The 25573-nt window shown below is 43.3% G+C and overlaps 1 protein-coding gene and 1 pseudogene across 6 annotated transcripts in view; both read left to right on the top strand.

Moving 5' to 3' along the window:
• LOC105486812 (solute carrier family 24 member 3) overlaps window positions 1–25573 on the top strand; it is a 506030-nt gene that overhangs the window by 117487 nt on the left and 362970 nt on the right. The gene's annotated exons all lie outside the window — the stretch shown is intronic.
• On the top strand, window positions 14701–14769 carry LOC112427575 (U6 spliceosomal RNA; annotated as a pseudogene).

The following is a 25573-nucleotide window of genomic DNA, read 5'->3' on the forward strand; positions in this document are numbered from 1 at the left end:
TTCCACAGGGAACAAACCACCTCGAGGTTTCAGAGGGGCATTTGGTGAGGGGGGTACCAGGGATCCCTAAAATAGGAGGGTGGCAAGAGGACCCTGGTCCCATGGATACTCCAGCACTACTTGGGATGCTCTGAGGGCACAGAGGCTGTGGCTTTTCTTGCCTGTTGGTGGATTCTGTTCTCTGCCTCTACCCTGTGTTGCCAGCCACCGTCATCAAGAATTTGGAATTCTGAAGTCTAGGGAGCCAGGACAATTTAGGGAGGATGCTCTAAATAGCTTTCTGGTTTTGGCTCCTCCCAGGGTCAGATGAACTGAAGTTTTTCTTTAGCAGGCTGAAGGGGCTGTGGCTGGGTTCTTGTGGCTAATAGAGGACTGTTTTGTTGTGCCATCATCCTGCCAGAAACCAGGAGGGCCAGGGAAATGTCCTTCAAAATTGTGAGTGATTCTTTAAAGAGGGGCAGCAGTTGTAAACCCTTCACACTTCAAGCCATGTGTCTGTCTATCTGTCATCTGTCTGAGGAGTGAGGGGATATGTAGTGGGACAGTGGGTGTCCCTGGAAAGAAATTTATCCCTGACATCAGTAGTTGTGGTCATTCAGTTGGTTATAAAGAGTGGTGGTACCCTTTTATCTTCCCCCCCTGGATTTAATATTTATCTGCTTTAATGCATCTGTCCACTACAACCAGGGTGCTCAAACTAGGAACTGAGAAGCAGATTCTGGTGGGAGCTTAAGTGGCCCCAACAGATGCAGGAGTCTCAGGGGGAAGTGACAGATTTGGCCTGTTGCAAGAGCGATGTGGGAAGAGGAGGGAATCATTTCACCAAAGTGGTTTTTGGTATCAGTAAGAATCAGAGAACTAGGGAGAAATTGAATTTTTTAAAAGAATACATTTTTGTGTGGGAATTTATATTTCGTTGAACAAACAGTATGTTACTGGTGAGTCCAGTCTTGCTAATGTGTGTGTGTGTGCATGTGTGTGTGTGCAGTATAACTGATGATATTACTGCCCTGGGGATTAGGTGAACTGATGACTGAACATGGTAATTCTGAAAAATGGAGGGGAAGGAGCAACATTGGTATAACTATTGCATATTCTGTTGCCTAGCCTCAGTGGCAGTAAATTGTCCTCCACTGCATATGGCTTGGGCTTTGATTTTTGAATGTAGCCATAAGGTTCTTAAGCAGGAATAATGTGTAAGGTCGAACTGCCTGTTTCCATTTATGGTGAAAGAAGACAAGAAAAAACATGGCTGCACATCCTGTGAGTATACTAAAAAAAAAAGGTGGAATTGTACATTTTCAATGGGTAAAATGTATGACAGGTGAATTATATCGGGAAAAAAGCTATTAAGAACAAAAAAGACAGCAAAGAGAAATAGACAAGTGTGACTATAAAGAAATCAAATTGTAAAAGTCACACAGGAAACAAAACATGTAAATGCGTGGTCGTTGTCTCCATGAGTATGGTCTGCTTATCTTAATGACTTGTTATTGGCCAACGGTCCTGAGAGCCAGACTATGGGAATAGCTTTCGGAGCCTGGGATGTGTTCCCTTCAGTATTCTCAATGGGGTCAAATATTGTCCCTGGAGAGTGGCTTGATTTTTGGAGATAGCTAAAATAATTCAAAAGTGGGTTTGGTAATTAAATGAAATGATCAAACTGAGAAATACCAACACAGTAAAAAAAATAAAGAGTGCTATAAAGCATACAAAAGTATATAACGTAAATCAATACAGTAAAAAAAAAAAAAAGAATTCTGTAAAGTAAGGCAACAGACTTAATTTTTTTCTGAGCTCTCGTATATTGATTCCATAAATGATCATCTTTTTCACTGGTAAAGTTGGCTAGTTTTCAAACACCAAGATTCAGTGACAACATCAATGTGACTATCTTACAATTTGTGAACTACCAATGAAGTTCATTGTCTTAGGTGGGTTCCTATAGAAGGCAACCCAAGTCAAGCCAGTTAAGGGGATTTCAGCAAGCACATGATTGCTGTGGGTAGCTGGGACTCATTGCAATTTGGCAACTCTGGGAGCCTCTGTAGGACACGCCTCGGAGCTCTGTAAGCCAGGGAACATGGACACTGGGAGGCTCATCTGCTGATTCCCACCTGCCACTCGCTGAGCCCTGCTTCTAGGGGTATTTGTTGGCACTGCTGGCTTGACCCACCCTGCATGTGGGCCGAATGTCCCTTCCCAGCCAGAAACTGCATGCAGACACAGGGTTAGCGTGTCAGTAGTGAACAGCCTCTGCTGTGCCATATGCAGAAGATAGGCACAGAGCGCTGCAGTACCTGGTACTTTAGTCTGAATCAGAACTTTCTTTGATGATGGACATATTCTCCCTCTGCACTGTACAGTAATATAGCTTGAAATAGTACTGGAATATGACTGAAGAACTAAATTTTTAATATTATTTTAGTTTAATTTTAAATTGCTACATATGGTTATCGGCTACCATCATGGATAGTGCAAGTCCAAATAGAATATTAGAAAATGAATCCCTCAAAGTCTCATAGTCTCAAAGTTAGGAATTAAGAGGGCTAGAATGAAGTGAGTGGCATCCACGGATATATTTCCACTGCCTCTTAAATCTTGTCTTTTCTACTTTAGCTGGATGGGTTTCCAGCTTCTCTTAGCCCACAGATAGGACTTTGTGTGTTCAGCTGAAGATAATTGCTAATTAATGAAATTCAACAGGGTTTTCGAGGACCACTGTAGGAAATTGCTGTGGCCCTGCATCCTAGCTCTGCATGCAGAGAAGAGTAATTGCTGGAGCCTTCAGTGATAAGGAATCCATTCCTGCAGGACTGCCCAAGTGCTTGACTTAGCCTAGATAAAGGCTGCTCAGGTAAATATTGTTACGAGGGGGTTACTGGAACTGTGCCTCCAGTTCAGTGCCCATATTTGAAGATAGTAGTGGTTAGGGAATTTTACCTAGTCCTTTCCAGCTTCAGTGTATTGACCAGCTCTTGACGTTTAAGGTGAAATGATTGAAGCTGGCAACCAGATCACTGGATCAAGGGTATTCAGAAGATTATTCACACCTGTTTCTGAAAAGCAGCCTGAATGATCAACAATTTATTTTAAATTGAGTTAGCGTCAATTAATTTGTATTGAAAATGGGTAATGATGATTAGAACATACATGACCAGTGTGTGGGATGTTTGACTCATTTCGTGCCATCTTTCTCCCTTCTTTTGCCCAAGACAGACATTGGTAATCAATCACAGTGCCCTTTCATGTGGACCCACCATATAGCCCCTGGGTCTTTCTTAACACAGCATCCCTGGTACATAATTGCAAGTCCATCAAGATGAATATGTTCAGTAAGAAATAATTAGTCACTTCTGTCATAACTTACAGAAAACAATGGGTGATTCAGATATCACTTAGAAGTAGGAGACTTTAATAGACTACTTGTTGTTTCTTAACTCCAAGGAGTTAGGGCACCAGCATTACTGTGTATTTCCCCTCTTCTCTGTCTGTCCCTTAGGCCAGGGCTCAGGAAACTACCCCCATCTTGGTAAATAAAGGTTTACTGGACATAGCCGCACCTGTTGGTTTGTGTGTTATCTGTGGCTGTTTTTGTGGTAGAATGGTGCATTCAAGACTGTTTGACCTGCCAAGGTTGAAAGATTTACTACCTTGGCATTTATAGAAAAAGTTTTCTGACTCCTGCCCTGGACATTTTATTTTTTATTTTTTATTTTTTTGAGGTGGAGTCTCACTCTGTCACCCAGGCTGGAATGCAGTGGCTCACTGCAACCTCTGCCTCCCGGGTTCAAGCGATTCTTGTGCCTCCGCTTCCTGAGTACCTGGAATTACAGGTGCTTGCCACCACACCTGGATAATTTTTGTATTTTTGATAGAGGCCGGGTTTCACCATGTTGGCCAGACTGGTCTTGAACTCCTGACCTCAATTTGCGCCCACTTGGAGTCCCAAAGTGCTGGGATTAGAGACATGAGCCACTGCGCCGCACCCCCTGCCATACCCCGCCCCACCCACCCCATCCTGGACTCTTATTTTGACTTTTATGCAGGGAGAAAAGAAAAACACTCTTTCCTGTTGGCATAGAGAGCCACGTTAGATTCGCCTATGCTTGTCCTCTCCTAGACTGGGTAAAACCGGTAGGGCTTACTACTTACAAAACTTCCTCTTTGTAAAATGTACACGAAGCTGCTATGTGGCCATGATGGAAACTTTTAAATCCCAGCCCATCATATTAATTGATTACAGAGACAGAACTTCTCAAGCATACTCTGTATGCATGTGAGCTTGGGATAAGTTGCCCTTGGGTTCATGTTAGCCTCTCTGAGTCTGTTTTTTCATCGAGAATATTAAATCTCAACTCTTGTGTGTGGCTGCTGAGATAATGTTGCTGTGAAGATTAAATTACAAAGGGACTAAAAGTGCTTTTCCTAGTACCTCATACATATTAACAGTTCACACATCGGCCGGGCGCAGTGGCTCACGCCTGTAATCCCAGCACTTCGGGAGGCTGAGGTGAGCAGATCACCTGAGGTTGGGAGTTTGAGACCAGCCTCACCAAAATAGAGAAGCTTCATCTCTACTAAAAATACAAAATTAGCCAGGTGTGGTGGCATATGCCTGTAATCCCAGGTACTCAGGAGGCTGAGACAGGGGAATCGCTTGAACCTGGGAGGTGGAGGTTGCAGTGAGCCGAAATCATAGTATTGCACTCCAGCCTGGGCAACAAGAGTGAAACTCCATCTCAAAATAAATAAATAAAATAAAATAAAAGTCCACACATGGTAGTTATTCTTGAAGCAGCGTGTTTTAGTAAATAAGATGATGGACTTATTATGCACTCAGAACAAACTCATATTTGCCCTGTGTCTTGGGGAAGGATTCTCTGTTTATGCCTTGAGAACCCTATTGTATCAGTTAGCTACATAGCTGTGTAACAAACTACCCTAAAACATGGTTGTTTCTAACACTAAGCATTGACTATGGCTCATGAGTCCATAGGTCAGCAGGGCAGTTATGTTGCTCTGGGCCAGGATCAGCTGATGGTTGCTGAGCTTGTTGATGCATCTGTGATCATCTGGTGGTCAGCTTGGGGCTGGCTGGATTAGGATGGCCTCGCATGTCTTGTGGTTGGCTGGCTTTTGGCTGGCACTTGCCTCTCATCACTCAGTAGTCAGCTGAGACCTGTTCACAGGCTGGTGGCAGGGGTGTGGAGGTGTGTGAGGCCTCTTGAGGGCAAGGCTGGAAAATGGCACGGCATCACTTCCTTCAATTATCTTGCCCATATCAAGTCACAAAGATGGCCTATCTTCAGGGGATAGAGGCACCACAGGATGGGAGGAGAAAAATCCAATTGCAAAGGGCATGGATACAGGGATTAATGGAGAACTGGGGGAAAAAACATGTTGTAATTACCTATCACATTGACCCCTTCACCAAGATAATAGAAAATATACTCTTTTCCTTTAATAGAAAGAAACTATGAAATAAAGCTTTTCATTAGGAAGTTTTGCATGGCAAACTCAAGCTCTCCCCTGCCCTGTCACTCTTGCACTGGCTTTGGTCAGCAGAGCCCCTGACATGGCAGGAGGTTAATTTGGGTCCTGCCTCCCAGGGTTTGTCTCTCGCGTGACAGGGTCGGCAAACCTCAGGGCCTGTTGGCTGGTTACATATCAGATTTCTTCCTCTGACATTCTCACAAGTTCCACAGCCCTTGGATTGGTTTATGAAGGAGCCCTCAAGTCCTCCACTTCTTAGATGTGTGGAACTCCCTGAGGCTGTCTCTGCAGATTGCCACTGAGACCACTTGAGAAGTGAGAATCGTGTCTGCTCAGTGTACTGTCTTGGCCTCTGGGATCACGGCCTCCTAGCCAACCTGCCCATAGGATCACAATGCCTGTTCTATTTCAGCCAGTTGTTTGGATGAACTGTTGAGATGTATGAGGCATTTAAGAGCTTGGCTCTGGAGTCAAATACAACGTAGAAACCTGGCTCCTTTACATGCAGGTGTGACCTTGGGCAAGATGCTAACCTCAAGGGACTTCAGGTTTTATATCAATAAAATGGGAGTAATAACAGTGCTTGTGATATGGGGCTGCAAAGATTGCATGGGCTTGAGAAGCACCTTACCTGTGTGTGTGGAATAAGTACTCACTCGATGATAGCAGTTATTATCACGATTATTTTTATGACTCTGACCCCACCATATATGACGAGTTTCACCTCTTCAAATGAGTCTCCACCACCTTTTCTTAAGGCTGGGAAGGCTTAGTTTTAGCACATCCATGGGTTGTCACAGAGATGTCATTTTTGATTCACACAGGGACGTTCCACACTTTGAACGGGATAGCTGGTCCCCAGCAAAGGGACACTGCCAAGCTTCGGAAGAGCTGTGAACTTGCTGAATCGTGGAGAAGGATTCTTGGACACACAGTTCCCAACAAGCCTGACTCTGTTTGTAATTAATTTGAATGCTTCCAGAGCTTCCTTTTATACCCTCCCTGTTGTAATTCCATGGGGAGTTCCTCGGGCCGGAGCTGCAGTTCAGATCATTGCGTTCAGTCCTCATTCTTACCATCTGGGCTACATTTGAGTAGAGGGCAGTTATTTTTTGCCTCCAGGTATCTGTGTTTTTTTTTTTTCCTTGTGCAGCATCTGTGGGTGTTTGTACCGCAGAGGGAAGCATGTAGATAAATGCACTTGATGAAGAATCCATAAGAATATTAATTCCTAAGTTATCACTCAGTCTATATAACCATTTGTAAAAGAGGAAAATGTCATTTCACTGATTTAGCTGTTCAAGAATTCTAATATTTCTCATTTTATAAGAAAAAGTAGAAGAAACAGGTTAGGAAAACTAAACCGAAGTATGACAGTGCTAGAAGAAACAGAAATTGTTAAGTAAATGCTGGAGTTGCATTTCACGTTGCATCCCACATGGTGTTTTAGAGAGCTACCACCCTGATCTGCCTGCTGGAGAGAAGTTTGTCCTTAACCCAGAGCTTCAAAGTTTGCCAAGACTTGGGGGCTGAGGGCCAGAAACCAACCAGGAGATGGGGTACCAAGGTAACCTGGAGACAACCCTCGTCCAATGCACGTGGACACCTCTCCGATCCAGTAACATTTTATTAGGCATATTTGATTAATCAGGCTTAACCAACAGCACATTGGGTAGAGGGAAGAGGGGAGGAAGGCAGAGGAATTCTAGAAGGAAGTTGAGTGAGTTCCATATAATCTGCAAAAGAGTTCCTTCTGGCAGTTTGTGAAACAAGAGATATTTGATGAAGTAACATTCTAACCAGGACGTTGCACCTTGGCAGCCTGTCTTCTGTCTCTGGGACTTGGGGCATGTGGGAGATCCAAGGGGTGGGCTCAGGTGTTCAGGTTCGGGATGGTGTTGTGGATTGAATTGTGTCCCTTAAAAAAAAGATATCTTGGCATCTTAGTCCTAACCCCCAGTAATTCATAATATGACCTTATTTAGAGATAAGGTTTTTACAGAGGTAATTAAGTTAAAATGAGTTTATTAGTGTCGTATTAATTCAGCATGCCAGGCGTCCTGATAAAACGGGGACATTTGGACACAGACATGCCCACAGGAAGCACTCCATATGAAGATAAAGGCAGATGTTGGGAGGCTGTGCCTGCAAGATGAGGAAAACCAAAGCTTAGCAGCAAACCATGAGAAGCTGGAGAGAGGCATGAAACAAATTCTGCCTAACAACCTCAGAAGGAACCAGCTCTGCCGACACTTTCATCTAGGACTTCTAGCCTCCAGAACTGTCAGAGAACACATTTCCACGGTTTAAGCCAATCAGTCTGTGGTAGTTTTTGACACCATCTCTAGCAAACAAATACAGAGGGTGTCGTGATAAAAGGCATGGATATTCTCACTGCATCACCCCACTTTCCCGTTTCCACCATCCCCACAGCCTGGGCAGGGAGGAAGAGTGAGGTGGAGAGAGGTCAGGGACAAAATTTGGGGATCGGGCATTCCCAGGTCCTCCAAAATGAGTTTGGGAACCACTTGGCAACTTAGATTCCTGTGTTTCAAATAAACATCCAGAAATAACATGACGAGTTCAGATTTCTGCCTCTTATCTTGTCATCTAGTTTTTCTGTTTATAACAACAATGGTAATATGAAAAGTACAGTTGTATGATGTGATTTGTTGAGGGAGCGGCACAGTTGCACAGGGTAATTTGTGTGCAGAACACGTATTATCCCCACCACCACGGAATGAAGGGGGTCTCATTGGGCCCCTTTTGTGAAGCAGCTGACTTGTGTAGGAGGCAGTGACTTGTATAAGGTAAATGATAGAACCACAGTTCAAGTTCAGGACTCTTGACTTGCTTGCATGTAAGCTCTTGCCTCCTACCTGGAGGATGAGTGCACCAAGGTCTGGCTGGGATGGCCCAGAGAGTTCTGAAAGTACAAATGCCTGAACCATCCCCAGAGGGGCTGAACTAATTGGTCTGGGATGTGGTCTGGGTAGGGGGAGTTTTTGAGTCTTCCAGGTGGAGACCCACAACGGTAGGCAAACCAGCAAAGGATTTTAGGTTGACAGCAGCCTGGAGAAGTTAGCTTATTCAGAAGTTCTCAGTGGCTTGTGACAATCCCCGGGGAAGCCGTTCCTAAAATACAGATTCCTGGGCCCTGCCCAGACATACCAGATCAGAATTCCCAGGAGTGGAGTCCAGGAATCTGTATTTTACAAAAAGCCCAGAGGTCATCTGAGGATCACATCGGTTTGGGAACTGGACCTAGTCCATCCACTGTGCCTGTGGGGTGTGTTCTGGAGGGAGTCTAGGCAGTAAAGCACTCTGTTGTCTTCACTTAAAGCCTGTGCTTTAACACCTTACCCAGGAAACAAGGTCATCTGCTTACTTCAAAGATTCCAGGGGTAAATATAGTGTCACACTAGGAAGGACTCAGGACTCAAGACAGAGTAAACACTTCTTCACTCAGCAGCTGGGTACAACTCCCAGCCACCCAGGAACGCTCATTTGGAATTAAACAGAGACTTGCAGAAGTCCCCCAAAGAGCAGCAGTTTCCCATTCCATAGACCCACAGAATACAGCCTTTTTTGATATCATCTGTCTGAGTTCTTCATTCTGCAAATGAAGAAGTTGAAGCCAATGAAGGTATGGTCGTCTAATCTCTGTGACGGGCAGATCTAGGATGCCCTCTGCAATGGGCAGCTCCTAGTGCCAGCTGCTGTGTCCTTGTCATTGTCTCTGTGTGTTTTTGACCCTGGACTCATCTGGCTGCAATTCACTGGCCACATTTGTAGATACAATATCTATTTTTGAAGTGTTTTGGAAGAGTAAATGAGATAGTGAGCATTAAAAGCACTTTAACACTTTATAAAATACTAGTTGTTACTGTTGAAATGTCAGTTTGCATTAGGGTGATATGGAAACTTAAGATGGGGCACCAACTTTGATTTGTACCTGTAAGAATAGTCATGTAACAATGTTGTTTGTGGATCTGATTCCCTTTTGCCAGTCATTTAAAAATTTCCTAATGTAATGCCCTATACAGTGAGTTAAGCTGATTAGCTCTCTGTTCTTCTGGAACTTCAAGCCAAGACAGAAAATACTGGCAGTGGCAAAGATGACTGGGCCATTGGCCAGAGTGGATCCATTGATAAATCCATTTTTATGTCTTGCCCAAGCACTGTGGGAAACTGGAACAGAACTATGAGACCTATACTCTGCCAGTGTTCCAAAAATCAGGACTTAGGCATTCATCATGGCAAATTTCTGCTGAGTTGGCCATGTTAATCTTTGGACAGATCAGATGTTTAAGATCATATTCAATTATACAGCAATCATACATTGGAATATGGGGAACTCATTATAAATTAAGTTGTTGAATATTGAATGACATGGGAATTTATTTATGACAACTGTTTTAGGTGCAAAAAGCAAGCTGCAACCTGGAAATGTATGTGCCAAATGTTAAGAATGAGTTTCTAGTGGAAGAAGGCGTGTCTTTTTATTTTCATCTTTGTATCTCTTGACATTTTTTAAAGAAATGCTAATTCTGCCAGATGAAGTGTCTTGACGGAAGAGATAACAGTGAAGGTGGGTCTTGATGGATGTGTAAGAGTTTGAAAAGGCAGAAGCACCGGGCGCGGTGGCTCACGCCTATAATCCCAGCGCCTTTGGGAGGCCGAGGCAGGAGGATCACAAGGTCAGGAGATTGAGACCGTCCTGGCTAACATGGTGAAACCCCGTCTCTACTAAAATACAAAAAAATTAGCTGGGCATGGTGGCGGGTGCTTGTAGTCCCAGCTACTCCGGAGGCTGAGGCAGGAGAATGGCGTGAACCTGGGAGGCGGAGCTTGCAGCGAGCCGAGATCACGCCACTGCACTCCAGCCTGAGCGACAGAACGAGACTTCATCTCAAAAAAAAAAAAAAAAAAAAAAAAAAGAAGCATCATCCAGAGGAATGAGAGTAGCATTTGTGGAGGCATGGAGTAGTGAGGGCCCATAGTTTGTTCTGGAACTAGTTGGCTGTTTCAGCTGGACCACATTCAGATGGCTGACTGGTTACCAAGGCTGTGTACCACTGAGATTGAGAGCAGTATGCTTAACCCACACAACCTGAGTTTGAGTCTTGGCTTCACCATTTCAATTGTGTGACCTTGGGCAAGTCAGTTTACATCACCTACTCTATGTGTTTTCATCTGTAATATGTGGATAATAAAAGGACCAAGGTATAGAGGAAGGTTAAGTGAGATAACACACGTGAAGCCATTAGACCCCTCACCTGGAGCATGGTGAGTGCTTAGCAAATGCCAACAGTGGTACAATTTAGTCTATCATATCTCATCATTATGGCAGATATTGTTTTGCACCCAATAGAAATGTACAGCCTTACTTCTCTGAGACTTGAAAGAGAAAAAAAAAATGGCGAGTTGGAAGTAATACTTCATGGAGGACAGGGTCTCTGTGGGACTGTTTGGAATTGTGCAGACAGAGGGAAGACTGGAGAGCATTGCCGTAGGAGAGTGGCACCAAGTGAGAGCAATTCTTCTGAGCTCAAGATTTAAAGCCAGTTCTAATTGGAACAGAAAGAGAGACTGGCAAGTGTTAGGAAATAATGTTGGATGCATTCAATGAGGCCAGATTATGGAGGGCCTTGTGGACCAGTCGGTAGGTGTCTCACTCACAAAAAGGAAAAGGGGATTAGCACGTGATTTTTACAGGTGATATATGCCTGGTGGAAATGTTAGAGCATAAAGGGCCTGGCCTCGGACTTGTTTTCTAAAGCTATTGGGTGATATTTCCTGTGGACCTCACCTGTAGCCAGTAATGATTTGGAAATATTTTGGACCTCCATCTCGCCACAGCCTTAGTAATAGGCCCTGGTTTCTGCACCTAGAAAGAACCATGGTAGACTTTTCTTCTGAATATTGGTTTCTGGTTTGGGGAAAGCAGATGATTATCTGTGAACATCTCCTCCTTCAGTGAATAAAGAGAACAATGTTGGATGATGGAAAGAGCAGTGAACATGTTGAAGCCACAATAAAGTGTATTGCTAATTCATTTTTAAAAATGTGTTTGCCTTCTTACTTTCCTTAATTTTTTACTACCACATTATTTTTGAAGTTTAATAATATGGTTGAAATACATGACTAGCTGGGTTTCTAGTAGATATGATACTCTGTCTCAGAGCAGTACTTGTGAGAATTGTGAATCCTAACCTTTTACACCATAGATAAAATGAAACCATAACTGCATATGTACATGGCTTGGTCTTGGGTTGGGTATACCACAGGTTTGTCTCCTAAAACAGGTGAGAATACTGTGGAGCATTTACTTACCAACTCCTGCCTGCTATTGGCTGATGGTTGCTTCTGGAGAAATTAACTCCCGGGCACTCCTGGCTTCTCCACATAATTGATGGGGCCTGATCTGTGGCCAGAGAAAGCTCCCAGATAAAGAAGATTGAATGCCAAGGGAAAATGGGTAGAACACCTGCTACTCCACGTCACATGGAGGGCTTAACAGTGAAAGTAATGGTGAGAAACTGGGTACATTACCCCTAAGATCAGAAATAAGGCAAAAATGTCCATTCTCATCATTCTTATTTGACAACATACTGGAAGCCCTAGACAATGTAATGAGACCAGAAAAGGAAAGAAAAGACACACTGATTTGGAAGAAAGAAATAAACTAGTTTTGTTCACAGCTGACATGATTGCCTGTAGAACATCTCAAAGAATCGATAAAAATCTCCTGGAACTAATAAGTAATTATAACAAGGTTGCAGGATACAAAGACACAAGAGTCGATTGCTTTCCTATATACCAGGAATGGAGAATTGGAAGAGTATAATTATAACAAAATATATACAAGATTGATATGAAAAAGCTGCCGAACTCTGATGAAAGAAATCAAAAAAAGATCTAAATGGATATTCCATGTTCATGAATAGGTAGAGTCAGAGTCAAGTTCTTCCCAACTTGTTCTATGCTTTCAATGCAATTGTAATAAATATCGCAGCAGTTTAATTTGTGGATATCCATAAAGTGATTCTAAAGTGTATATTGAAAGGCAAAAAACCAAAACAATACTGAAGAAGAACAAAATCAGAGGACTGACACTATGAGACTTCAACACTCACTATAAAGCTACAGTAATCAAGACAATGTGGTATTGGTAAAAAAAGGACTAATATCCAGACTCTACAAAGAACTCAAACAAATGAGCAAGAAAAAAACAAACAATCCCATCAAAAAATGGGCTAAGGACATGAATAGACAGTTCTCAAAAGAAGATATACAAATGGCCAACAAGTATTTGGAAAAATGCTCAACATCACTAATTATCAGGGAAATGCAAATCAAAACCACAATGCAATACCACCTCACTCCTGCAAGAATGACCATAAAAAAAAAAATAGTAGACATTGGCATGGATGCAGTGAAAAGGGAACACTTTTACACTGTTGGAACTAATAAGTAATTATAACAAGGTTGCAGGATACAAAGACACGAGAGTTGATTGCTTTCCTATATGCCAGGAATGGAGAATTGGAAGAGTATAATTATAACTCTTCCATAGTGGCGGTATAAATAGTACCGCCACTGTGGAAAACAGTGTGGAGAATCCTTAAATAACTAAAAGTAGATCTGCTGTTTGGTCCAGCAATCCCACTACTAGGTTATCTACCCAGGGGAAGTCATTACACAAAAAAGATACTTGAACGTGCATGTTTATAGCAGCACAATTTGCAATTGCAAAAGTATGGACCCAGCCCAAATGCCCATCAATCAATGAGTGGATAAAGAAAATGATATATGGCCAGGCGCGGTGGCTCAAGCCTGTAATCCCAGCACTTTGGGAGGCCGAGACGGGCGGATCACGAGGTCAGGAGATCGAGACCATCCTGGCTAACACGGTGAAACCCCGTCTCTACTAAAAAATACAAAAAAAACTAGCCGGGCGAGGTGGCGGGCGCCTGTAGTCCCAGCTACTCGGGAGGCTGAGGCAGGAGAATGGCATAAACTCGGGAGGCGGCGCTTGCAGTGAGCTGAGATCCGGCCACTGCACTCCAGCCTGGGCGACAAAGCGAGACTCCGTCTCAAAAAAAAAGAAAACTATATATACACACACACACACACACACACACACACACACACACACACACACACACCATGGAATACTACTCAGCCATAAAAAGGAATGAAATAATGGCATAATAAAAAGGAATGAATAATGGCATAATGCTATTTGCTGCAACCTGTGTGGAATTAGATACTATTATTCAAAGTGAAGTAATTCAGGAATGGAAAAGCAAACATCGTATGTTCTCACTCATATGTGGGAGCTAAGCTATAAGAATGCAAAGGCATAAGAATGATACATTGGACTTTAGGAACTCAGGGGAAAGGGTGGAGACTGTCGAGGGATAAAAGACTACACGTGGGGTATGGTGTACACTGCTCAGGTGATGGGTGCACTGAAATCTCAGAAATCACCACTGAAGAACTTATTCATGTAACCAAACACCACCTGATTCCCAAAACCTATTGAAATAAAAAGTAAAAAAAAAAAAAAGAAAAGAAAAGGAATAATTATATAAATATCCCTGTTTAAACACACAAACAATAAAAGAATAGACAACTAGGCTAATGGAACAGGATAGACAACCCCAAATTTGGAAGCAACCAAGATGTCCTTCAATAGATATGTAAGTAAACTATGGTGCAGACGTTCAAAGGAATGTTATTCAGTGATATGAAGAAATGAGCCATCAAGCCACAAAAAAAAAAAAAAATTAGAAACTTTTAATGCATATTGCTCAGCAAAAGAAGCCAATTTGAAAGGGTTACTTACTGTATGATTCCAACCATGTGACATTTTGGAAAAGATAAAACTGTAGAGACAGTAGAAAGATAAGTAGTTGCTTGGGGCTCCAGGGGGAGGGAGGAAGGAGGGATAACGGTGCAGCATAGAGGGTTTTCAAGTTGGCAGAACTGTTCTCTTATGATACTGTAATGATGGATACATGACGTTACATATTTTCAAAACTCGTAAAATGTCAAACATCAAAAACTGACCCTAATGTTAGCCCTGCACCTCAGTCAATAATAATGTATCAATATTGGTTAATCAATTGTTACAAATGTACGTCACCAATGCAAGATGTTAGTAATCGGGGAAACTGGTTATCCTGGGAGCATTATGTGCTCGCTTCGGCAGCACATATACTAAAATTGGAACGATACAGAGAAGATTAGCATGGCCCCTGCGCATTTGGGAACTCTGTACATTCTGTTCAGCTTTTCCCAAAACCACTCTAAATTTGTTAGGACCTTATTTTAAGGTTTATTGACAAATGACAAAAAAATTATGTAGATTGGAGTTTTAAAAACTAGTATGTGTGAGTATTAACTTACAAAATAAATTGGAACAGAATCCATTGTTTGCTTGTTAAAAAAAGTGAGTTCCATTTGAAAGACAAAAGGGTGACGTTATAGAAATGGAAAATACTGTGTTTGAGATCATGCATGGTATAATGGAAGGCCACGGTTCAGGGCTTGGTCACTGTGTTTGAGTCCCCTCCGGCCTGTTTCTGAGAAATACTGGGACTTCAAATTACAAATAAGCTTCAGACTTCACATCTGCAAAGTGAGGATAGGGAGACCTACTTGGTGGGGTTGTTGTGAAGGTGGAGAGAGAGGAAGTCTATCAAAGCAATTAGACAGCACCCAGCACGTGGAGCTCAGTGCCTCGCCCTGCTTCCAAACCTTTCCTGGTGCTGACCTGAATGTTTTTCTCTGATTCAGTCAACAGTTGCGCCATTTTTGGCTAGTGTTCTGTGGCTGGGCTGCCAGCCGATGACAGGCAGTTCCCCAAGCAGGTCACAACAAGGTGGCAATTGACCTTCCTCCACGAGGATGTCTGTTCGGGTTCTGCTAGAAGCCAAGGGCTCCCTGATGTGGGGTTTTGGTTTCACACTGCGGCACTCTGAACATTCTTTATGGGCTGGCAAAAGGCATTTCACACTTCAGATGGGCCCCAGGAGGATGATTTGCTTTCTTCAAGGAGAATTGAGAATTCTCAGATGATTGGAAGGTTCTGTACTCTCATTTTAGCACCTCCGATAGATTCTCCCACATGTGGCAAACACAGTCATAGCTGGAGGTCCATTGTCAGTCGGTAACAGGCAGGGAACTGTTGCTGAATCGGACAGTTCAGGCATAGGGCATTTCCGTCATCATAGAAAGTTCTGTTGGTCAGAGCATCTAAGGCATATTCGGCCTCTCCCCCTAGCCACCGTGTTTATCTCCTGCTTGCATTCCTCTTTGCTGTTTGTGCCGCCCCCACCCCAGTTCCAGCCCCCAATGCCTAATAACATCCTGATAGATCGATAGGGTTGTGTTTCAGCAGGTCTAACATCATGTTGTATCTCCGGCCTCTCAAATGGCAGAGCTACTCCTCTGCTTGGTACTTACGGCCTCACTGGGGCCCCGACGGCCTGTGTCACCTTACAGTCTCCATCCTCCAGGGTGTGCCCAGGAGTGCATGGGGTGCACACACAGACTGCTTGCTGTTTATTGAGTAAGCCTGTCAGTCTGTGCTAGGTCTGTTTCACAACCCACTCGCCGTCTGCCCTGGTCAAACTCTTCTCCATTGTGTATCATGCTGCTTATATATCACCAGAGACAATTTCTCCCTCAGGTAAACACCTGAACACTTTACGTTTCCCTTCCACGTGACACCCAGCACATCCTGCTTCATATGCAATTTGTCTGTCTGCATCCCCCAGCCTCGCTTCTTCCTGGAGTACTTATTCCCTTAGGAACAGGTGCTCTGGGCCTTCCTCTGTGTAGGCTAGCCCAGTGCCTTGCCAAGGAATACATACTTGGTAAATTATAAGACCCCTTTTCCAAGACACAATTTCCAAATTTCTTCTCTAAGAAGTTCTTTCCTAAACTTCCGTAGGAACAAGCCAGCATTCTTGCATTGACTCCACATTGGGAGACTACAGAATCGCTCCCTCAAACAATCCTCTCTCCTTGCATCAGTCTCCTGTCTCTGTGCCTCCAGACTAACATTCAGCCACACTAGCTGAGTGTCCCCTTCTGCAGACTAGGAAGATTGGGTTGTGTAGCAGACACTGTCCACACCTAGTTCGTATCTCTCAGGCCTTGCTACTTAGTATGTATTACCCGAGCCTCCCATTGCCTGAACCTGAATCTCTTTGCCTGGGAGATTCTCCAGTTCCTAAGAGGACCACGCCATCTGCCCCTCAAAGCAGACCAGAAGTTCCAGGAGAATAACGACCCCTGAGAAAAGTCCTTGACCAAGAACTGATGAGTCAGTGTGTAAATATCCCAGTTCCCCAGAGTGGGATGACTCTGAGGTGCATGCTCGGTGTGGTTTTCTGGAGGCCCCCAGCAGGATGAAGCTTCAGTTGCCCACAGCAGTAATTAGCTTGATAAATTACTTTGTTGACTCCTTTGTGGACTCCCTTCTTCCCTATCCCTTTCTCCTCACAAGAAACTACTTGCCATATATCTTTGTCTTGAGCTCTACTTCTGGGGAACCCAAATTCAGATTGAATGACTCCCAAGCAATCTTCCTTTCCAACTCTCTGGCTGCGTTGGATTTTGTCATCCTTTGATTTTCTCTGGTTGGTATTTTGCCTACACAGGTTACCACTGCGTGGCATATGTTTCTAAACTTCAGCTGAAATTATTGCCTCGCTCATGTCACAAGACTAATCCCTGTAAATGGTGTGTCCAACCAGGGACCCAGCAGGGTGAGAAGCAAACCTTGACAGCATGGGCACCATTGGAGGCCTCCAGGAGTTCTGGAGAAGACGCTACAGAGAAGCGCTTGGCTGCAGTAGCTCTACCTTAAGCCAGGGATTACTGAGAGTTACCCATTCTGCTATTTATAAGGACTGAATTCATAGCTAGGGAGTTTATGTATGAATAATGGGAAATAACTTTTTATGGGATATTTCATTTTGTTCTGTAGTTGGTAAAAAGAGCACTTTATTAAAATAGAATTTGGTAGATGAGATCAAAGTTACCTTGAAAAATTACTTTTACAAATTTATTTCTGTCTGAATTTGCTGCTGCTTTTCTTAATTCTGACTCTCCTGTTCTTTCTTTTCATTCTTCTCCTTCCTTTTCCTTCTGCCTCTTTTTTTATGATGATTTTTTGTGCTATTGCATTTAGGAAATAAGGTATTTTCTTTTTGAAATGCATGTACACATGATGTCATTTACTGATTTAGCTTTTGAATCTATTGGAAGATTCTAAACAAAAAGACATGTGTTGCTATCTCTTTGCCACTTTGCCTGCCAGACATCAATAGTCAATTGTAGCGTCATTCTCAATCTTGAGCTCTAGGGCACCCTGGTAATTGATGGGTATTAGCATAGGAGAGGAAACTGCTATGATCTAATGGAAATGATTAGATTAGGTAGACCAATGTAGGCAGATACTTGATATTCTTTTCCTTTCATTTGTCCTTTGTTAGGAGAAGGAGGCTGAATGATTACTTCAGAAGAAGAGAGATTCTTGGACAACTTCTTGAGTTCCATGGGTTGTGAGTCTGTCTTGGGTACAGACTGTGCTGTTTCCCATCCATCTTGGAGAACTCCAAAAGAGACTAGAACCACAAGCTGGATTTTCCACTCACCTCTCTCCAGGCCCCAGTGGCAGTTTAATTCTCATTATGGACAGACGGGATGCTTACTTTTTCTCTCCTCCTGTGGACTTTATACATATTAATGCCACTGGCTTTCCCCATGGTCCAGCCTCCATTATTGACATTGCCTGTCCTTAGATGCTTTGATGTTTGGCTCTCTTTGTGATGGTGGCCAATGGCCCAGGCCCGGGGCTGGCCTCCATAGGGTCTCTTGGGAGGGTGATAGAGAGGAGACAGTTCCCTATGACAACATCTTATCTCAGTCCTCCCCAGAACCTTGGCCTTGTCACTGGGGCAGTCTGAAGTTCTCATTTGCCCTTCAGACTGTTGGATTTCCTCATACACCCAAATGTGAGGATCAGCTCCCACTCCTGCATACTTTTGCAAAGCTGAAGCTCATTATTTCCCCTCTATCTCACCTTCACATCATCAGCAGACAGTATCATCGCCTACCTGTGGGCTTAGCTGCTTTTCTCTAGGTCTGGATGTGCGATGAAACAGGAGCTCTTCCCTCTGACTTTGTGACCATCCCCCTCCCCAGCTTCTCCTTCCCTCTTGTCCTTATGTCCTGGCCTGTGAGTCAACTTGGAGAGCCTTTCCAATTTTTGTTGTGGAACCTCAACTAAGTGATTAAGCTTCCCATGGGCCCTTGTGTGTGCAACAGCAGCGTTAGTAACATTTTCCTCTCCCAGCCTCCCCTAGGACTCCTTTACTGGGGTATCTGTCAGCATCTTTCATCAATAGTTGGACTGGAGGTTTGCCTTTGTCAGCTCTCTTCTGAACACTCCCCAAAGCCTCATGGATTTCACCTCAGTTTCCACCAGGTGGTTAGTTTGAAGCAGGCTGAACACAGTAATATCGAGAGACTCCATAGGTTTAATCAAACACAGAATGTGTAGAAAATGCCTTCATCTGGGATGCTTTCACACTCCAGTGGTTAGAGAGCACAGCTTCAAAAAAAAAAAAAAAGTTATCCTTTGTGCCATTAATGCATTGTGAAGGAAATGGTGCCCCTCAAGTTCCTGGGTGTCATAGGTGGGGCTCCTAGAAGCAGAGCCTGAGGTGAGGACTCCAGAGCCTGTGTTTTATTGAGGGAGAGCTCTCAGGGGATATCTATAAAAGAGGGAGAGAAGCAGGACAGGGCCGGGGAGGGGCTGCAAAGGGAGGATGAAGGGGTAGCAGGGCAGCTCAGCCTTGGCCTGAACCATTGTCGGTGGGAGAGGTGGGGAGGGGGTAGTTCTCTGGCTTAAATCACACCCAGAGTTGCCCTTCTTGAGTCAAGGGCCTTAGCATTTGTACTTAAAGTGGTCGGTCGTTGAAAACCCCCAGGGGCAGAGTGGGGGTACAGCCTTCAATGAGGCCCTATCCAGGTGCCCTACTGATGAAGGGCAGTTCTGCAGAGAGTCCCAGCTTTAGCCCTGCACTCAGCAGCTGGCACTGTGGTACCAACCACTAAGAGAGACCTGGGCCAGCACCAATGGCAGCAACCGCCCAAGCCTTCTTGGCTCACGACAAAGGAAACTAACAATATTAATGGCTGCTGTGAGTAGGTGCAGTGTGGAGAGCTTCTACACCCATCTCCTCATTTGATTGTTGAAACAATCCATAAACATGTTATTCTTTTTCCTGATTTTCAAATGAAGACTCTGAGCCTCAGGGATTCAGGAACTTCCTAAGGTCTAAATTGTAAGCAGAAGAGATGGAATTTGAACTCAGATCCCTCTTTCTTGGTGTCTCTTCTCAAAGCCCAAGTCTGCATTGAACCTTAAGGTTAAATTGCTGCCTGGACCAGAGTCACTTGTTGCAACATGTGAAGCCTTAGCTGTTGGTGGGGAAGAGACATTCTGTAGGAATTTCCTGTACAATCATCTTTTAAAGTCTTTAAGGTCATCACACAGGCCTATTTGCTTTTATTGTCATGTGTCGTGTACCAACATTTTGTCAATGATGGACCACTTATGCAATGATGGTCCCATAAGATTATAATGGAGCTGAGAAAACCTCATCACCTAGTGACCTCACAGCTGTTGTAATGTCATAGCGTAATGCATTATCTTTTCTATGTTGAGATACACTTAGATACACAAAATACTTGCCATGGTGTTCCAGTTGCCTGGAGTATTCACTGCAGTGTCGTGCTCTACAGGTTTGTAGCCTAGGGGCAATAGGCTATTCCTCATAGCCTAGGTGTGTAGTAGGCTATACTGTCTAGGTTTGTGTAAGTACGCTGTATGATGTTCGACAACCATGAAATTATCAAAAGGTGCATTTTTCAGAACATATCTTCATCATTAAGTGATGCATGACTGTATTTATACAGTTGTAAATTTAGAAGTCAAAACAAACTTCTTTGTCAGCTTCCCAAACAAGCCTACAGTAGATTCAAATCACTGGTTTGGAAGGTGGGTCATCTACAGGCAGGGAGAAGCTGAAGATTTGATGTGAAAGGAGAGACAGTTTAATCATAGCTATTTTAAAAAATAGTAGTCTTGGGCCATTCAGTTAGAGAAAGCTGCTGCTTCACACTCTTTAGTAGGTCCCAAGTATGTCATCAGATTACATCCTAGAATTAACTGGAATCTGTTTGCTCATCTTTTTTCAGTAGACTTATTGAGTACCTTCAGTGTGTCAGAAACTGTGCTAGAGATGCGATAACTATTAAGACAGGATTCTTGTGCATAAAAAGTTTACATCTTAAAAACTTCTTGGACACAGGGAGGCTGCAGAGGAAGCAAGAGACAGAGCAAGCACCTCCCCTGAGCAGGTTCTTTATCACATTAGCCAGACTAATAAAAATGCATTACCTGATACGCTCATAAAAGGATGTTCAACATCATTAGTCATTGGGAAATGAAAATTAAAATTGCCGTGAGATAGTACTGCACTAGAGTGGCTCAAGTTTAAAAGCTGACAATACCAAGTCTTGTCAAGGATGTGGAGACTCTGGACTCTAATATATGGTTGATGGAAATGTAAGATGGTGCAGCCACCTTGGAAAACAGTTTGGAGTTTCTTATGAGATGTATGAACCAGCCATTCCACCCTTAGGTTTTTTACCCAAGATAAATGAAAATATGTGGTCACCAAAAAGATGTGCACATGAATGTTTATAGCAGTTTTATTCTAATAGCTCCAAACCAGAAAAATCCGGATGTCCTCCAACTGGTAAATGGATTAACAGATAGAGGCACGTCCATGCAATGGAAAGCTACTCAACAGTTTCAAAGAATGCACCACTGAAACCCGCAACCACATGAACGGACCTCACAGACATCATACTATTCTTGAGCTGAAGCTGCAAGGTAAAAATAAAATTAAACTAAAAAAAAAAAAAAACTAGAAATAAGCAATTCAAAAACAGAAAAAAATAAACAATTTAAAAACATGCCAAATGAAAGGAACCAGGCACAAAAGAATACATGCTTTGTGACTCTAGTTGTGTAAGAGTCTAGGAAATGCAAATGAGGCAATAGGAGCAGAAAGCAGCTCAGTAATGGTGTGGGGGTCAGGTGCAGGGGGGTTGGCCTACAGAGGAGGGCAACAAACTTCCAGGGGTGGCAGAATTGTACACTTTAAGTGGCCGCAGTTTATTGTATATAAATTATACCTCAATAAAGTTCATTTTTTTTTTCAAAAAGCATCTAGAAGCATGCCTAACACATAGCAAACGGTCAATAAATGGTGGACTTCATAAAAAATTTATGTGTGTGTGTTTGTGTGTATGTATGACCCAGTAAGCTCATAGAACGATATTCAACATCATTAGCCATTAGGAAATGAAGATTAAAACTACAATTGATCAGGCGATAGTACTGCACTAGAGTGGCTTAAGTTTAAAAGCTGACAGTACCAAGTCTTGTCAAGGATGTGGAGCAACTGGGCTCTAATATATTGATAGAAATGTACGATGGTACAGCCACCTTGGAAAACAGTTTGGGGTTTTCCCACTGCATGCTAGGTTCTTGCCAGCCTCTCCCCTCAGATAAGTCCCTTCTCCTCCTTTGGGCAGCAGCAAGGTACAGAAACTCCAAGCTCTTCCCTGTAAGGCAAAAATGCCAACTTCAACTCACCTTCTTGGTGGCCTCTTAGCATCAGAGAAGGCTGCTTCCTGGCAGAAACAATCATGTTCTGTGCTTCATCTTGGCTTCCTTATGACCCCAGTCAGACTTTATCAGGCCTGTGTGCCACTCCTCAGACTGGGCTGAGTCAGGAACTCAGCTGGCTCTCCATGCCTGTCCTCCACATGGCATCAGAAGGGAGGAAGCTACATGTGGTTCCAATCACTGCATTACAGATTCAGCCTGTATACCCTTCATTCTGTTTGGTTTGGAGGCCCCCTCGCAGACTTTATCCACTAGCTCAGTTCTTGTGTTAAATTTATCTCTGGGTTCAGAACACTTCACATGATAGCCACTGATTAAAATCCAAAAAATGAGACAGAAAGAAGACAAGATAAGAAGGATGATACATTCGAAAATAAGTGATCTTAATTCCTGGGCTTGGCATTCTCCATCTGCTAAGATGAACAAGTGCAACTTCCTTTGCTTCCTTGCCTTATGATTTGATTCTTCTCTCTGGCCTCTCCACCTGGAGCTGTAGGGACCCCCAGGGACTTTTGTTAGCCACTGACCTGACCACTGGACCCTTCGAGAATCCCCAGCCCCTCTGGAATATGCAGGGGTTTCTAACTCCATGACATTCTGGTGAAGAATTTTGTTTTTAAAAGCATAGCTTAAAATAGAACAACAGAAGGTATTTCCATCCTGTAGTGAATAAACAACCTGGAGGTGAAGGAATGTATATGCTTCTTTATCCGCACGTTAGTAGCAAGATCTGGTGGTGGGCCTAATAACTCCTGTCAGTTTGAATTGTTGATGAGCATAAATGCTATTTTGAGATGCCTGCTACATTGTAATGGACTGTAAAATACCTGACTGCCATTGGTGATAAAGTCATAGAAATTGCTGACACTGTGTGGTGTGCTGCCTACATTCATATCAGAAGGAAATGCTACATTTGGGTTAGAAGTTATTTATATATGTAGCTGAGTTCACTTTAGAGACCCCCTAAATTCTACCCATAGTTATCTAGGGGGTCTATAGACCCCAGATTAAGAACCCTTGGGGTTAGGACCAAACTCTCCCACCTGCCAGGTATCCTCACTGAGATGAGTGACCTGTCACCACTCCTGCCAGCAGCATACGCCACCTCCTAAATTATTTTTAAAAAGTGATAAAACATTTCAGATACAAAAACATATAGGGAGTAACACAATGAATATCCATATACTCATCATTCACCTAAGACATAAACTGTTTGCAAATATATTTTGAAATCCTCTGCAGACTTGTCACTGCTCACAGTTCCAATCTGTTCCTTTTTCCCAAGGGCAACCACTATTTAGAATTGTCTTTTGTGATTCCTGTTTGTATCCTTATGCTTTTTCCACAAATGTACATACCCGTGAACAATGCCAAGTATCAGCTGCATATTTTTAAACTTGGAGTGAATGAGATCATGCTATGTGTATTCGCCTGCAATGTGCTTTTGCCTCTTGACATTCTTTTCGTGAGGTTTATCTGTGTCGCTGTATGGGACCCCAGCTCACTTATTCTCAGTGTTGCATGGTGTCCTATAGTGTGGCTCTACCACAGGTAAGCTAGCTATTCTGCTGTTGATTGACATTTGGATTGTTTCCAGTTCTTCAAAATGACAGTACTCCACAGAACATTCTTTTGGGTGTCTCCTGGGGGGATGAATTTGTCTATCAGTGGAATGGCTGGGGAATAAGGTATGTGCATCCTTGGTGGCTACAGATTCTCCAGCATGGTTCTTCCGATAGATTTACACTCTAACTAGCAGGGGATGCAAGTTCCTGCTGCTCTACATGGTCATCAGTACTTCATATTCTCAGACTTTGTATTAATAATAATAATAACTCCTGCAGTCTGATGATATGAGATGGTATCTCAATGTGGTTTTAATTTGCCTTCCGTAGTTACCGGTTGTAATAATATAAATTGTACCCACAAATAGAGAAGGTCTTAATCCCTGGAACCTGTGAATATTACTTTGGTAAATTATTTTGCAGGTGTGGTTCAGTTAAGGATCTTGAAATGAAGAGAATATCTTGGATTATCTGGGTGGGCCCTAAATGTGATCACAAACGTCCTTATAAGGGAGAGGCAGTGGGAGATTAGACACACAGAGAAGAAGATGATATGAAGGTGGAGGCAGAGATTGGGGTGATGCAGTCACAAGCCAAGGGATGTTGGCAGCCCCCAGAAGCTGAGAAAGGCAAGGAATGGATTCCTTCTTAGAGCTTCTAGAGGGAGCCACGGCCCTGCTGACACCTTCAGTTTGGACTTCTGGCCTCCAGAACTGTGAGAGGCTAAATTTGTGATATTTTAAGGGACACAGTTTGGGGTAATTTGTTCCAGTAGCCTAGGAAGCAAATTCATGGATCAAGTTCAGCTTCTCTTCACAAGTCTATAGGGCATAGGGATGGCCTCTTCTATGGATTGATTATTCATCAACATTGCCTATTTTTCCTTATTAACTGTAAGATAACTTGATGCATTCCAGATATTAATTCTTTCTTGTTATTGTGTTTTGCCTATGGCTTGTCTTTTCTGTTTTTGGTGGTGGTTTTTTTATATACAGAAGTTTTAAACTTTAATGTAGTCGAATGTGTCATTTCTTCTCCTTGTTGATTTGTGTCATGTCTTGACTGAAAAGTCCTTACTGTCCTGAAATTGGAGATACATACATATCCTGTTATTGTCTGCTAAGTATCTCCTGCTGTGTCGGGGTATGGCCAGTCCCTGCCTCTTGGGTGAGAGACCCCAGCTGGGAAGGGGTTGCCTTGCCCTTCAGATAATGGGCAAAGCCATGCAGATATCCCAGAGAACCTGCCAGAGCACGCTGGACTGGAAGCGGGTGTTGGCTCTTTCAAACCTTCATTTTGCCAAATGGCCATGCTAATGATTTTGATGTTGAGTTTTTGTAGATACTGACTTCTCTGTTGCTAACATGTGCTTTTTAGTCATCACGTATACCATTTACCACTTTTCAGTTCAGTTAGCACCACCGTAGGTCCAATGAAGGCAGATGTGCCCTCCAGCTCAGCTACAGGTTGTCAGGGTTGTTTTCCCTCATGCTCCAAGGGTGTCATCATTTTCACGTAGTTTATTAGTTGCAGCACCTAAAATTCCGGTCCTAACAGTTTTGTTTAGTATTTTCCTGTCAAAAATCCAGATTGCAGGCTATGATCTGGGGTGCCTTTGGGCTAAGGCAGGTGATACAAGAGCAAGGAGGTGAATGAGTGACCTTAGGGACAGTTGCGGAGGGCAGGCCCCTGAGGTCTCAGATTGGACTCACACATCCACCTG

The sequence above is a fragment of the Macaca nemestrina genome, chromosome 15 (genome assembly GCF_043159975.1).
Source record: "Macaca nemestrina isolate mMacNem1 chromosome 15, mMacNem.hap1, whole genome shotgun sequence".
Classification (NCBI taxonomy): domain Eukaryota; kingdom Metazoa; phylum Chordata; class Mammalia; order Primates; family Cercopithecidae; genus Macaca; species Macaca nemestrina.